Source organism: Cetorhinus maximus, chromosome 20 (assembly GCF_964194155.1).
Source record: "Cetorhinus maximus chromosome 20, sCetMax3.hap1.1, whole genome shotgun sequence".
NCBI lineage: Eukaryota > Metazoa > Chordata > Chondrichthyes > Lamniformes > Cetorhinidae > Cetorhinus > Cetorhinus maximus.
In genome coordinates, this window is record NC_135898.1 from 3,064,417 (window position 1) to 3,078,522 (window position 14,106).

The following is a 14,106-nucleotide window of genomic DNA, read 5'->3' on the forward strand; positions in this document are numbered from 1 at the left end:
AGAGAGCAGGGTGGAGTGTTAAAATGGCAAGCGACAGGGAGGTTTGGGTCTTTCTTGCAGACAGACCGCAGATGTTCTGCAAAGCGGTCGCCCAGTCTGCGTTTGGTCTCTCCAATGTAGAGGAGACCGCATTGGGAGCAACAAATGCAGTAGACTAAGTTAGGGGAAATGCAAGTGAAATGCTGCTTCACTTGAAAGGAGTGTTTGGGCCCTTGGACGGTGAGGAGAGAGGAAGTGAAGGGGCAGGTGTTGCATCTTTTGCGTGGGCATGGGGAGGTGCCATAGGGGGTTGAGGAGTAGGGGGTGATGGAGGAGTGGACCAGGGTGTCCCGGAGGGAATGATCCCTACGGAATGCCGCCACTTTTTTGTGATGGTAGCCCTCTGAAGTTTCCAAGCTAGCCACTCATCATTTTTCATCACTGCATGTTCCTGCTAAGAATGAGTGTCACATGAGGCAGGCACACCCAGCCTAGTTGATGATGCAAAGTTCTCCTCACCAACAGGTGGTCAAAGCTGTGAGAAATGTCCCACAGACTAGCCAAACATACATACTGACATACTATTGCTCACAGGCAGGTCACCCCCAACAGAGGTGTTGTCACAGTGGGACAGAATGCCTCAAGGAAGCCTCAACCTTCACTCTGGACCCATCAAGTCTCATGGCTTCAGGTCAAACATGGGCAAGGAAATCTCCTGCTGATTCATACCTACTGCCCTCTCTCAGCTGATGGATTAATACTGTTCCATGTTAGGAAGATAAGGGCAGGAGTTGGCCATTTGGCCCATCAAGCCTGCCCCGTGCATTGAATACTATCATGGCTGATCATCCACTTCAATGCTTTTTTGCCGCACTATCCCCATATCCCTTTAAGTCATTTGCATTTAGAAATCGGTCAGTCTCTAAACATACTCAATAACTTGAGCTTGCACTGCCCCCTGGAGTAGAAAATTTCAAAGATTCACACTCTCTGAGTAAAAAAAACTTTCTTCTCATCTCAGTTCTAAGTGACTTCTCATTTTGAAGTTGTGTCCACTGGTCCTAGACTCCCCAACTAGGGGAAACATCTTACCTGCATCTACCCTGTCTGCCCCTTTAAGTATTTTGTAAGTTTCAATGAGATCATCTCTCATTCTTCGAAACGCTAGAGAGTACAGGCCCAGTTTCCCCAATTTCTCTTCATAGGACAGTCCCGCCATCTGAGAACAAATCTGGTGAACCTTGCTTGCAGTCCCTCTATGGCAATAATACCCTTCCTAAGGTAAGGGGACCAGAACTGCACACTGTACTCAAGGTGCGGCCTAACCAAGGTTCTATACAATTGAAGCAAGACTTTGCTACTCCTGTACTCAAAACCGCTCCCAATAAAGGCTAACATAACATTAGCCTTCCTAATTGCTGCACCTGCCCTCAGTGACTTAATTTATTTATGGAATGTGAGTGTCACTGGCTAGGCCACCATTTATTGCCCATTATTATAACACAGCCGATGGTAAAGGCGGAGCTGTTCAAATCCCAGGGGGAAACTTGAAACAACTGTCATAACCCATTTTTGTCATTTGTATGTTTCGAGATGCAGGCATTGTATTCAGTAGCAATAAGACCACCAAGTCTCAAGAGGTTTTTTATAAAACTAAATTAAACATTTATTAATACAAAAAAAATTGTAAGCACATACACATATCTACAAAATTACTACGATAATAACTACAAAAATCCCTCTCAGTTACGCCCCCTTTAAGGCAACAGTTAAAACCTCATAGATTTCAAAAAGACCCCAGGCAAAGCACATTTGACCTTACAAATTCAAAATGAGGTTCCTTGCAGACACAGTTGCAGGCGTACAGGCTGGTTAGATCTTAAATGCCCCTGCCTTACATACACAAACTCCTTTCTGTTTATACCTGGCTTTTCCTTTGAATGTAAATTTCTCATCGTATTGCTAGATTTTTAATTTTTACTCCTTCTAACAATAACATCCTTTGATTCCACCAATTTTATTAGTAAGATAAAAATAAACACATTGCTTGGCGCCTTCTAGCTAGGTGCAAGATTTCACCCATTCTTTTGAATGCTTTATTTAAAAAATGCCCCCTTGACACCTATGTTTCTAAACTTTCCCATGTTTATCTAATTACCATTTTAAACCTCCTTTCTATACATCAAAGCACCCAGACTAGCTGGCTTTAATCCAATTAATACACACACACATATAGACACAGTAACCACTAAACTCTATTTTAAAAAATAATTTCCAATAACATTATAGACATTAATCTCTTCATGACACCCATCCCTAATTACCCTTCAGAAGGTGGTGGTGAGCTGCCTTCTTGAACCGCTGCAGTCGCTATAGTGTAGGTACACCCACAGTGCTGTTAGAGAGGACATTCCAAGATTTTGACCCAGTGACAGTGAAGGAACAGCGGTATATTTCCAAGTCAGGATGGTGAGTGGCTTGGAAGGGAACTTCGAGGTAGTGGTGTTCCCATCTGTCTGCTGTCCTTGTCCATGTTGACGGGGACACCCAGGTCCCTTTGTACATCTACACTTTCTAATCTCTTACCATTTAAGAAATGCTCTGCACATCCATTCCTCCTACCAAAGTGGATAACCTCACATTTTTCCACATTATATTCCATCTGCCATGTTCTTGACCACTCACTAAGCCTGTCCAAATCCCCTTGAAACTGCTTTGCATCTTCCGCACAACACACATTTCCGCCTAACTTTGTGTCATTCGCTAATTTGGAAATATTACATGTGATCCCCACATCCAAATCATTGATATATATTGTGAAAAGGTGGGGCCCCAAGTAATGATCCATGTGGTACCCCACTAGTCACAGCCTGCCAGTGTGAGAATGACCAGTTTATTCCTACTCTCTGTTTTCTACCTGTTAACCAATCCTTAATCTATGCTAGTCAACCTTCAGTCCTATTAATTTCACCAGTACAACCTGCTTACTAATACTAATTTCCTTCTCCCTTGTCCCTTGGATCTCTAATTCTGGGAGATTTCTTCTACCTTCCTCAGTGAAGGCCGACACAAAGTAATTCTCTGCCATTTCTCTATTCCCCATTATAAATTCTCCTGACTTTGCCTGTAATGGGCCTACATTTGCCTGAGCCAAAATTTTCCTTTTTACACACCTATAGAAGCTTTTCCAGTCTGTTAAGCTTTTTGCTAGTTTACATTCATATTTTATTCTCCCTTTTTTTAAAAGGGGAGATTTACTAGTGCTGTTGGGGAGGGTGGGAACCTGAGAGGTAGCTCAAATTGGAAGGAAGTAAAACTGGCAATGGGAAGTAGAAAAGTAGCAAGCGAAATGAGAAGGCAGGTGAAATGAAGGCAGGCATCAGTTAGGCTTAGAATGCGGAATAAGGGCACTCTACCTGAATGCACGCAGCATTCGCAACAAGAAGGCACAAATAGAGGTAAACAGGTATGATCTAATTGCTATTATGGAAACATGGCTACAGGGTGACCAAGACTGGGAACTGAATATTTAAGGATATTTGACATTTAGGAAGGACAAGCAAAAAGGAAAAGGAGGTGGTGTTGCGCTGATACTAAGGGATGGGATCCATACATTAGTAAGGGAGGATCTCCGATCGCAAAAACAAAATGTGGAATCTGTTTGTGTGGAGCTGAGAAACAGGAAGGGCAGCAGACATTGGTAGGAATTGTTTGTAGGCCAGAGGTTCCTCAGTGCTGCTAGGTCTCCACTGAGTGCTGCTTTGAGTGCACAGTGGGTCAAGCTGGGAGCTTGGTGAGAGAGGTGCTGCTTTCTTTTTCCACCTTTTTCAGCTTCCAGTAGTTGGCTCTTACTCTGGCACAGGGGAAGAAGCTGTTTGGTGAGTAACTGCTAAGTTATTCTACTTACTCTAATTGTAATAAATAGTTTTTAAAGTTATGGGGTGGCAGGCCAGATCAGCCAAGTGGAATGTACATCCTGTGGTATGTGGGAAGTTATGGTGCCCTCAACCTTGTCCTCTAGAAGAGCCCTCTGTAGCTTTTCAGCTCTGATCAAATGGCTGAAACACTGACATTTTCTTTGCTGGATGTCACTTTTTAAGAGTTCTTTTTGTTCTTGTAATTTTAAGCACCTCTTCATTTGCCTTATGGTCTGTCTATGGAATTTTTAGCAGATGTCTTAGCATCCACATTGTAAAGACCCCAACTACCTTCCACATATTTTTACTTATTGTCCGGTTTCTGAAGCAGACAGGAAAGTGGCTGGAATGTAGCATCTTATGAGTTTTTTCCTTGTTACAATCTTGAGTTTTTTTTTTGTTGTTAACACATCCATCATCTTCACAAAATTACTTCTGGCTCTCTCTATCCTTCTTCTCATTTTGGCATCACATCTACTATCTTCTGTTATCATTTGTCCTAAATAGACAAACTTATCCACTTGTTCCAGTGGGACACCGTCCACTTCAACCTTCACTCTAGTTTCTTTCAATGCATTTCTTCTGACAACCATTGTTTTTGTCTTTTTGGTGTTCATACTCAATCCATGTTCTAAACTTGGAGATTTTATGTGATCTACGATATTTTGTAGGGCCTCTTCTGATTCTGTAAGTCGTGCTGTGTTGTCAGTGTACTGCAGGTTATGTTCTTGCCTCCAATGTTTACCCCTGGAAGGACATCTAACTCTCTCTGAATATTTGTTCTGTATACAGATTGAATAATTCTGGCAACAGTACACAGCCTTTTGTAATCTTCTCTTCACTTGAAATGCCTGACTGTCCCTCTTCTGTCCTGATGCTCACTATTTTGACTAATTTTGGCTCTGGATAAACCTCATATCTTTGCTGTCAATGTCACATTTCAGCAGCACGTCTTTTGGTGATAAACACAATTGAACAATTTTTCATAGTCTATGAAGCATATATATGTTCTTGTTTACTTCCACGTATTTATCGAAGATTGTTCTAAGGTTAAATATTCCCTCTCTCATTCCTACTCCAGGTCTAAATCCAGACTGATTTTCACCAATTTCTGTTTCAAATATGTTATTTTTTTCTTTCTATTATAATTTTCAAGATCCGTTTAATGAGATGATACATTTTCTGGTTCTGAGAGCTCTGTTTGTTCTGTTTCCTCAGTGCTAAGAAATTTATACTTGTTTTTTACTTTAAGAGTGAATACCTGAGGGGAGCAGGCGTACAGAATGTACTCTTGCGGGGAGGACATCAATGCCCATCACCATGAGTGCCTTGATAGCACCACTACTCGTTGAGCTGGCTGGGTTCTGAGGATGCAGGTGGTAGAGAACCAACATGAGGTGATAACCCACTTCTCACCAATCTACCTGTTGCAGTCACAGCTATCCATAACATTTTTGTTATGAGTGACCAGGGAACTGTTTTTATGGAGACCATGTCCTCTCTTCACTTTTGAGGACACATCCCTTTGTGTTCTGTGGCAATACCATTGTGATAATGGGAAACGGATGAGCAACACAAAACTGAGAGTAGCAGAATTATATTCTACCACAATCCGAAACTTCATGGCTCAACATATCCCTCATTCGACCATTATTATCATCCAGACAACAAACTCCTTTCACTGAGGAGCGTAGGACAGGATGCAAGGAGCAGCACCAGGCATAACCAAAAATTGAGGTGCCAACCTGTTGGAATGACCTGCATGCTAAATGGCAGGATCTAAAAGATTCCACAACCACCAGATCAGGCCAAGGTCCTGCAGTCATGAATGATGGTACTCAATTAAGCAACTAATACTTAATGGAGAACGCTCCTCGAACATTCCCATCCTCAATAATGGCACAACTCAGCATATGAATGTAAAAGACAAGGCTGACGTGTTTGTAATGATCTTCAGTGTGGTAGCGTAGTGATAATGTCACTAGACTAGTAATCCAGAGGCCCAGGCTAATACTCTGGGCATACTGGTTCAAATCCCAGCACAGCAGCTGGAAGAATTTGTACTCAATAAATCTGGAATTAAAAACTAGCCTAATGGTGACCATAAAACTATTGTCAATTGTTGTAAAAACCCATCTGGTTCACTAATGTCCTTCAGGGAAGGAAATCTGCCGTCCTCACCTGGTCTGGCTTAGATGTGACCCACAGCAATGTGGTTGACTCGTAAGTGACCTCTGAAATGTCTGAGTAAGCCACTCAGTTGTATCAAACCGCTATTGAAGTTGAAAAGGAATGAAACCGGACGGACCACCCGGCATCGACCTAGGCACCGGAAACGACAACTGTACACCCAGCCCTGTCGACCCTGCAAAGTCCTCCTTACTAACATCTGGTGTTTGTACCACAGTTGGGACAGCTGTCTCACAAACTAGTCAAGCAACAGCCTGACATTATTATACTCACGGAATCATACCTTACAGACAATGTTCCAGACACCACCATCACCATCCCTGACTATGTCCTGTCCCACCAAGAGGACTGACCCAGCAGAGGTGCCAGCACAGTTGTATACACTCAGGATGGAGTTGCCCTGGGAGTCCTCAACATAGACTCCGGACCCCATTAAGTCTCATGGCATCAAGTCAAACATGGGCAAGGAAACCTCCTGCTGATTACCACGTACCGCCCTCCTTCACCTGATGAATCAGTGCTCCTCCATGTTGATCATCACTTGGAGGAAGCACTAAAGGGTGCCAAGGGCGCAGAATGTACTCTGGGTGGTGGATTTCAATGTCCATCACCAAGAGTGGCTCGGTAGCACCACTGCTGACCGAGCTGGCTGAGTCCGAAAGGACATAGCTGCTAGACTGGGTCTGCGACAGGTGGTGAGGGAACCAACAAGAAAGAAAAACCTACTTAACGTCATCCTTACCAACCTGCCTGCTGCAGATGCATCTGTCCATGACAGTTTTGGTAGGAGTGACCACCGCACAGTCCCCATGGAGACAAAGTCCTGTCTCCACGTGAGGATACCCTCCATCGTGTTGTGCGGCACAACCACCGTGCTAAATGGGATAGATTTCAAACAGACCTCGCAACTGAAAACTAGGCATCCATGAGCCGTTGTGGCCCATCAGCAGTAGCAGAATTGTACTCGAACACAAACTGTAACCTCATGGCCCCGCATATTCCCCCACTCTACCGTTACCATCAAGCCAGGGGATTAACCCTGGTTCAATGAAGAGTGCAGGAGGGCATACCAGGAGCAGCACCAGGCATACCTAAAAATGAGGTGTCAACCTGGTGAAGTTGCAACACAGGACTAGTTGTGTGCCAAACAGCGGAAGCAGCATGTAATAGACAGAGCTAAGCAATCCCAGAACCAACGGATCAGATGTAAGGTCTATGAACATATGAATTAAGAGTAGGAGTAGGCCACTCGGCCCCTCGAGCTTGCTTCACCATTCAACAAGATCATGGCAGATCTGATTGTAATCTTCCACCTACCCCCGATAAACTTTCACCCCCCCCCTTGTTAATTAAGAATCTATCCACCTCTGCCTTAAGAATATTCAAAGACTCTGCTTCCACCACCTTTTGAGGAAGAGAGTTCCAAAGACTCACGACCCTCTGAGAGAAAAAAATTCTCCCCATCTCTGTCTGAACAGAGCGGCCCCTTATTTTTAAACAGTGACCCCCTAGTTCTAAATTCTCCCACAAGAGGAAACATCCTCTCCACATCCACCCTGCCAAGACCCCTCAGGATCTTAAAGATTTCAATCAAGTTACCTCTTATTCTTCTAAACTCCAGCAGACACAGGCCTAGCATGTCCAACCTTTCCTCATAAGACAACCCACCCATCCCTGGTATCGGTCTAGTAGACCTTCCCTTCCTTAAATAAGGTGACCAATACTGTACACACTACTCCAAGTGTGGTCTCAACAGTGCCCTGTACCACTGAAGCATAACCTCCCTGTTTTTATATTCAATTCCCCTCACAATGAACGAGAACATTCTAGTGGCTTTCCTAATTACTTGCTGTACCTGCATACTAGGCTTTGGAGATGTATACTAGCCATCTGCCCTTGACATTCAAAGGCATTGGCATAGTCAAATTCCACACCTTCAACATCCTGGGGGTCAACCATTGGTAGAAAACTGAACTAGAGCAGCCACACAAATACTACAAGAGCAGGTCAGAGGTTGGGTATTCTATGGCAAGTGAATCACCTCTTGACTCCTCAATAAATTTAAAGCCCCTTTAGATGCTCTGTTCAATAAATCAAAGCTGCCCACATCTTGGTAGCAGTTATGGTATTTAAACATAAGTGAGACTTAATACACACTGTATTTTAGCATCAGTTTTCAAGTTTCATTGAGAATGACTTTACTCCCTGGACCCTGCAATAGGTGATGTAACCCATTCCACACAGCGACTGCACACGTACTTATGTACACCTGTCTGGTGCCGTCTTTGGCCCTTCTACACTGGGAATGACCCAAATACTCGGGATTTCCCCCAAAAAACTGGAACTGGGGAAAATTCCATTCAACCATGTATCTTCCATACCCGCCAACCCCCCCATTCTATCCAGTCATGGGCCCAGCAATTCTCTATCTAGACACAGGCCTTGGGCCTGCTTGATCAACTTTCTAGCCTCTGCACAAGCTTTTTCTGACTTTCTACAGATGACGATGCACCCGAGGAATTGAAAAAAACAGCAAGAATTCTAAAGCTAAGCAAATACAACCTAGGTTTAAAAATCTTTTTTCTGAGTTCAAAGAGGGAAATTTTTATAAAATGAAAGTGATAAGATTATACACTTAGTCGTTTGGTAGTTCAGAACTTGAGAATTGCTGAAAAAAGAGACTTTTTTTGTCAAAGCTTTTTGTCTTGCACTCATCAGGACAATTTGCAGGAAAATCCCAATGTAGGTGAAGCTCGCTGTTTCACGCTGCTACTATGCAGCAGCAACCCGATTGGTATTCGTCACTAACAGGATGCTGCCCTCAAGCCAAGAAGACATTCTACCTATCACACAAATGAGTAACGTGGCATATGAATTTCAGTGCCAGTGTTTTCAGTGCCAGTGTGATGCTAAGTACGGAGGCCCATACGTTCCAAAGACTGGCAGATCATATCACACTTCATGTCCCAGCCGCTGTTTGCAATGGGCAAGCTACAGCCCATTTGTAAAACTCAAAACACATTTCCAACATTAGATGGAATTCCACGATTGGACGACATTTGCTAAATAATCTTCAGTGTGCTAAGAACTACGCTGACAACCAATTTAAGGTTGTCAGTCGGGCTCAAAGTGCGTGTACCGGAAGCTACATATATCAACACACAGGGCCCTGTTCTTTGCAGACAGAAAGAACATTGCGCCTGTTTCAGCAAAACAAAATAAGTGACAGCCATTTGCTGACTCATTCCCCAGGGCAATGTCTTGACCAATCAGGGTCAAGCTGCCTGGTTTAAATTTCAAACAATACTTGGCAGTTAACTGTCAATCACCATCCACTGGTGCATTCTCCATGGCAATACCTCTACCAAACAGAGCCCACTTGCCAACCAGTCAGCACTCTCTTCTCACACAGTACAAAGATGTTGTTTCCTCTGACATTGGGATTTTCTTGCGAATTGTCCTGATGAGTGCAAGATGAAAAACTTCGACAAAAATATATAATTAACATTAACCTACAATGTAGCACTGCAGCAAATCACTGAGGCTCCTTTGATATCATTTCCCAAGCTCAAAGATTTGCACAAGAACAATTTATATTTGACCGTCCCAAGGTGCTTCACAGGATCATTATTCAACACAAAGTATGACACAAAACCTTACAAGGAGATATTAGGACAGATGACCAAACGCTTGGATGACGAGGTAAATTTTAAAGAGCGTTTTAAAGGAGGAAAGTGAGGTGAAGAGATTCAGGGAGAGAATTTCAGAGCTTGGGGCCTTGGCTGTTGAAAACACAGCTACCAATGGTGGAGTGATTAAAACTGGTGATGCACAAGGAATTCGAGGGAGCGTAGATCTTGCAGGGTTAATGTGGAGCTGGTGAAGATGACAGAGATAGGAAAGGGTGAAGACATGGAGGGATTTGAAAACAAGGCTGAGGATTTTACAATTGAGGCATTGCCGGACTGAAGTTAATATAGGTCGGCGAGCACAGGCGTGGTAGATGAATGGGACTTGGGTGGGGGTTGTACGTGGGCAGCAGTGTTTTGGAAGACAGTGAAAAGTGGGAGGCTGGTTAGGGAAGCATTGAAACATTGGCTGGGATTTTTCAGCCCCCCATGCAGACAGGATGGGAACAGAGATTTCAATGGCTTGCCGGCCCCATCGCAGAGGAACCTGCCACGAGGGTATTGGAAGATTCCAGCCATTGTGTCCAGAGCTAGGAGAAGCATGGATGTGGGATGCTGCAGCAGCTTTTTGAGGTGGGGGTGGAGATGGACGAGTATTTGAAGTTACTTCTCAGGAAATCTGGCCAATCGTGGTAGTTCACTCCCTGCTTCATTTATTCATTTTACTCTGGATGTTGTGAGAGCAGATATGGGGGGTCAAAGATATTTCCTGAGTGAATACTAATCCCAGCACTTACCTCAGATCTGTAAGTATTCCCGCAAAGGCTGATTGAACACAAACTGGCCTGGCACTTTCTGAGATGTCTGTCATGGCTCAATGGTTGGACTCTCACCTCTGGGGTTGAGGTTTTGCTCCAGACTAACGCTCCAGTGTTGAGGGAGTGCTGCACCGTCTCAGCTGTTATCTTTCAGATGTGACATTAAAACGAGGTCCTGTCTGCTCTCTTCAGTATGTGAAGGAGCCCACAGTGTGATTTGAAAGAGAGCAGGGGAGTTTTTTTTTCCCTGGCATCCTGGAGCCATTTATTCCTCAACCAATCACTAAAAAAATCAATTCTCTAGTCATTATTGCCTTGCTGTTTGTGGGAGCTTACTGTGCGCAAATTGGCTGCTGTATTTCCTACATTACAACAGTGACTGCACTAAGTCCACAATTGGCTGTAAATTGTTTTGTGATGTCCTGAAGTTGAGAAAGGCGTTATATAGAAGTGTTGCACCCATCCTGAGGGGGGTGGTTGGAGTGATGTGTTTGTCAAAGACAATGTGGTCAGCAGTTGAATATTATGGGCAATAGGACCACTCAGCATCCCATTCCCTGAGCAGACAGTTTGAAGCTCGGGTCCTGCATAAATAAACCCAGCCAAAATCTTTGCCACCCCAGCAGCTAGTTTACTGGGAACGAGATTATTTGTTCAGCACAGTCTCTGCCACTTGGTGCAAATATTTTGTACATTAATCCCAACCTTATCAGCAAAATCTGTTGTATATTGAGAGGAACTTGTAAAAGAGAGACCGACACCAGATCACAAGATATGACAACATCATTATGCACTGGGCATGCTCAAAACAGGAACACATTAAAAAGATTAATGAACTATTTTCAGGTGCACAAGCTATATAATTTCAAAAACAAATAAACAAATCCCTGTAAACACACTTGACAGAATAACAATTGACTTTTTTTAATCTTTAAACGATATAAATCAAGCTTAACAAGTGGTTAATAACTTCTGTGCCTGATCTGCTGGGAACTTCAGCTTTGGGGGTGAGGGGTTCTCACAGAAATGCAAATTCTGTTCTCGTCTTTCATAGTGAGGCTGCCTTTTTAATTGTCAGTTCCCCTCTGGCGATACTCAGGTCCCCAAGTGTTTGTACATTTTCAGGATATTTCAATTGCAGTTGTCAACAACCAGTGAGAGTTTTCATGATTCTGTGTCTGGAGGGGAGTGTTGTTTGAGATTTATATTGCCCTCCTGGGAAAGTGGGGAAGGATAATGAGAGGCTGATCACAGTGCCGAGTGTAAGGACTATGAACGGGAGCTGTCAATGTAGTGAGGACCTGCTCCTTCAGCCCGTTTGGGACAAGCTGCATTCTCACCAGGGCCTTCTGTCCTCACCATTCTTCCCAGTGGTATTTTCTTTCACTGCCAACCTGCTCACCCGTGCCCCTTACCTACCACCGAGCGTGATGAGATGCTGCTGGCCATTCTTCCACAGTTACAAGTTGAAGCCATCCCATAGCATTTGGCTGGACACTGTGGTGAGGCGCCGTCTAGGATCTGCTACAATCACGGACCCTTCATCTCCCCAGTCACCTTGCTGTGCCAAGGCACGAGGTGGGAGCGTCGGATCTCACAGGCTCCATCCATACCCCAGCTGGTGACTGACCTAATCCTGTGCCTGCTGCTCTTTGATCTGCTCTTCTTCTGTTACCTCCTGCACCACCGGGCACCCTTGCTTTACCGCTGACTTCACAGCCTCCACCACCAGCATGGTGGCACCTTCTCGCTCTCTGCACGATATGCTAGTGCCTGGGGGAGATCCTATGACTGCAGCTCCTGGCAGCCTCCACTCCCTGGCTCCTACCCTCTCACCCTCTGACCGAGGTGACCTTCTTCCTCCTCAACATGTGGCTGACGGTTGAGGACCACTGCTGCGATGACTTCCCCTGGTCCGCACACAATTAGCATGGACCTACACCATCAGAAATCTCGGTGTAACTATGCCCCTTACGTTACCGATTTGGACAAGTTTTTCGAAGCCTTCAAGAGGTAACATAGTGGCTGCATTTCCTGAATCGGAGAGAGAGAGGGGTTGGGGATGGGGGAGCGTTGGTGGAAATGTCAAGTGAGAGGGCGGTTCAGGGGTTGATAAACGAGTCGTTTGCCTGTGGGAAGGCAAAGTTGGTGGTACGGGACTGTCAGTGAGGGCAGCCACTGCTGATCGGCAGAAAGTGAGGACAGGATCAAGTAGGACAGTGGATTTCCTCCATGAATACTCTTGACACCCACTAGGAGGCCAAGCAGTTCCCAGAGGCCTGGGAATAAGTCAGGGGTTGAGAGACAAAAGTAAAATGCACACAGGAAAAAACAGTGGATTCAATGGACAGAAACTGCAGATGTTCATAGATTTCATTTGTCAGGATTTGGAAACCACCCATCCCTTTCCTGCTTCCTCCTTGGCCCCATTCCCGCAGGTTTAGGGTTGCCAGCTTTGGCAGGGGGTATTCCTGAAGTTTTTCCCTGCCCAAGAAAAATTTAAAAATCACAATGTTTTAAACGCCCCCAATAATTTTTTTTTTTCCTGGGGGTTGTTCGCAGGAGTGTCCTGATTTGTCTATCGTTCTTGGAGAGTCCAGGGGAATCCTGGAGGGTTAGCTGCCCAATCCCAGACCATACCAGTGCTGCTGCGACTCCCTGGCACTGCTCAGACATACCTCCAGAGTCTTTTCTTTCCTCTGTGGATGGGTCACTCACTGGTGCAGGCAGTTGCCTGAAACATGGCAGACAAGGCTCATCACGTTGGCCTCAAACCCTGGGCACAAGGGGAGGGGGCAACCTGTCTAGCCCATCGAGTGCTGGCATTGCTTCACACTCCTCATGGCAATTAGACTCTAACTGACAGAATGTGCCCATTTAGACCTGGAGGGGGCCACAGGTTTAACACAGATCCACTTCATCAACCAACCATCATGGGGAATGGACATGAGATCAAACTTCTAATAGAAATATCTCAAGAAGCCCAGCCAAGCATGTGGACCTCACTCCTACCTGTGGCAATTAGGCTCTAAGTGACCCTGAGGGTGTGCCCATTTGGGCCACATTACCAGGAGGAGGGGAAGTTAGCTGAGCAAGGCATGGTTTAACTACTTCAGGAGGGAAGAAGAATGTGGGAGCTGTGACACGGGACCACCAGCAGACATGAAATAAAGAGGAACTACATCGCCAACAGACCATCTTCCTTCATCAAGCCTCAGCCGGACATTGTTGATTAAAACCAGCCAGAAACTGAAGGCTTTGGACTCCAATCTTCCAACAGGTGAAACGGAAGCTTCTTACAGCTCCTTTCCAAACTCTCCAAGGTCAATGAAAATTCTCAGTCACCCTCTTACTTTTGTATGATTTGATCATTTATCAGGTTTCATCCGCACCCTCACCTCCATCTTTGATGCCAAGATCCCCATAAAAACCATGACACTCTCTCACCTTGGCTGTTCCCCTAATACAGCACTCATCTCGGTTCCCTTAAGCCCAAGGGACGTTGACTTGAATGGTTATGGCAGACAACTGGTTCCTCCATTCACCTCGCGATCTGGCTGGAACATATAAAAC

General features: G+C 44.8%; 1 pseudogene; it reads left to right on the forward strand.

Annotated features, from left to right (window-relative positions):
* Positions 1–11,781: 11,781 nt before the first annotated feature.
* On the forward strand, positions 11,782–12,462 carry LOC144694735 (cholesterol 25-hydroxylase-like; annotated as a pseudogene).
* The last annotated feature ends 1,644 nt before the right edge of the window (positions 12,463–14,106 follow it).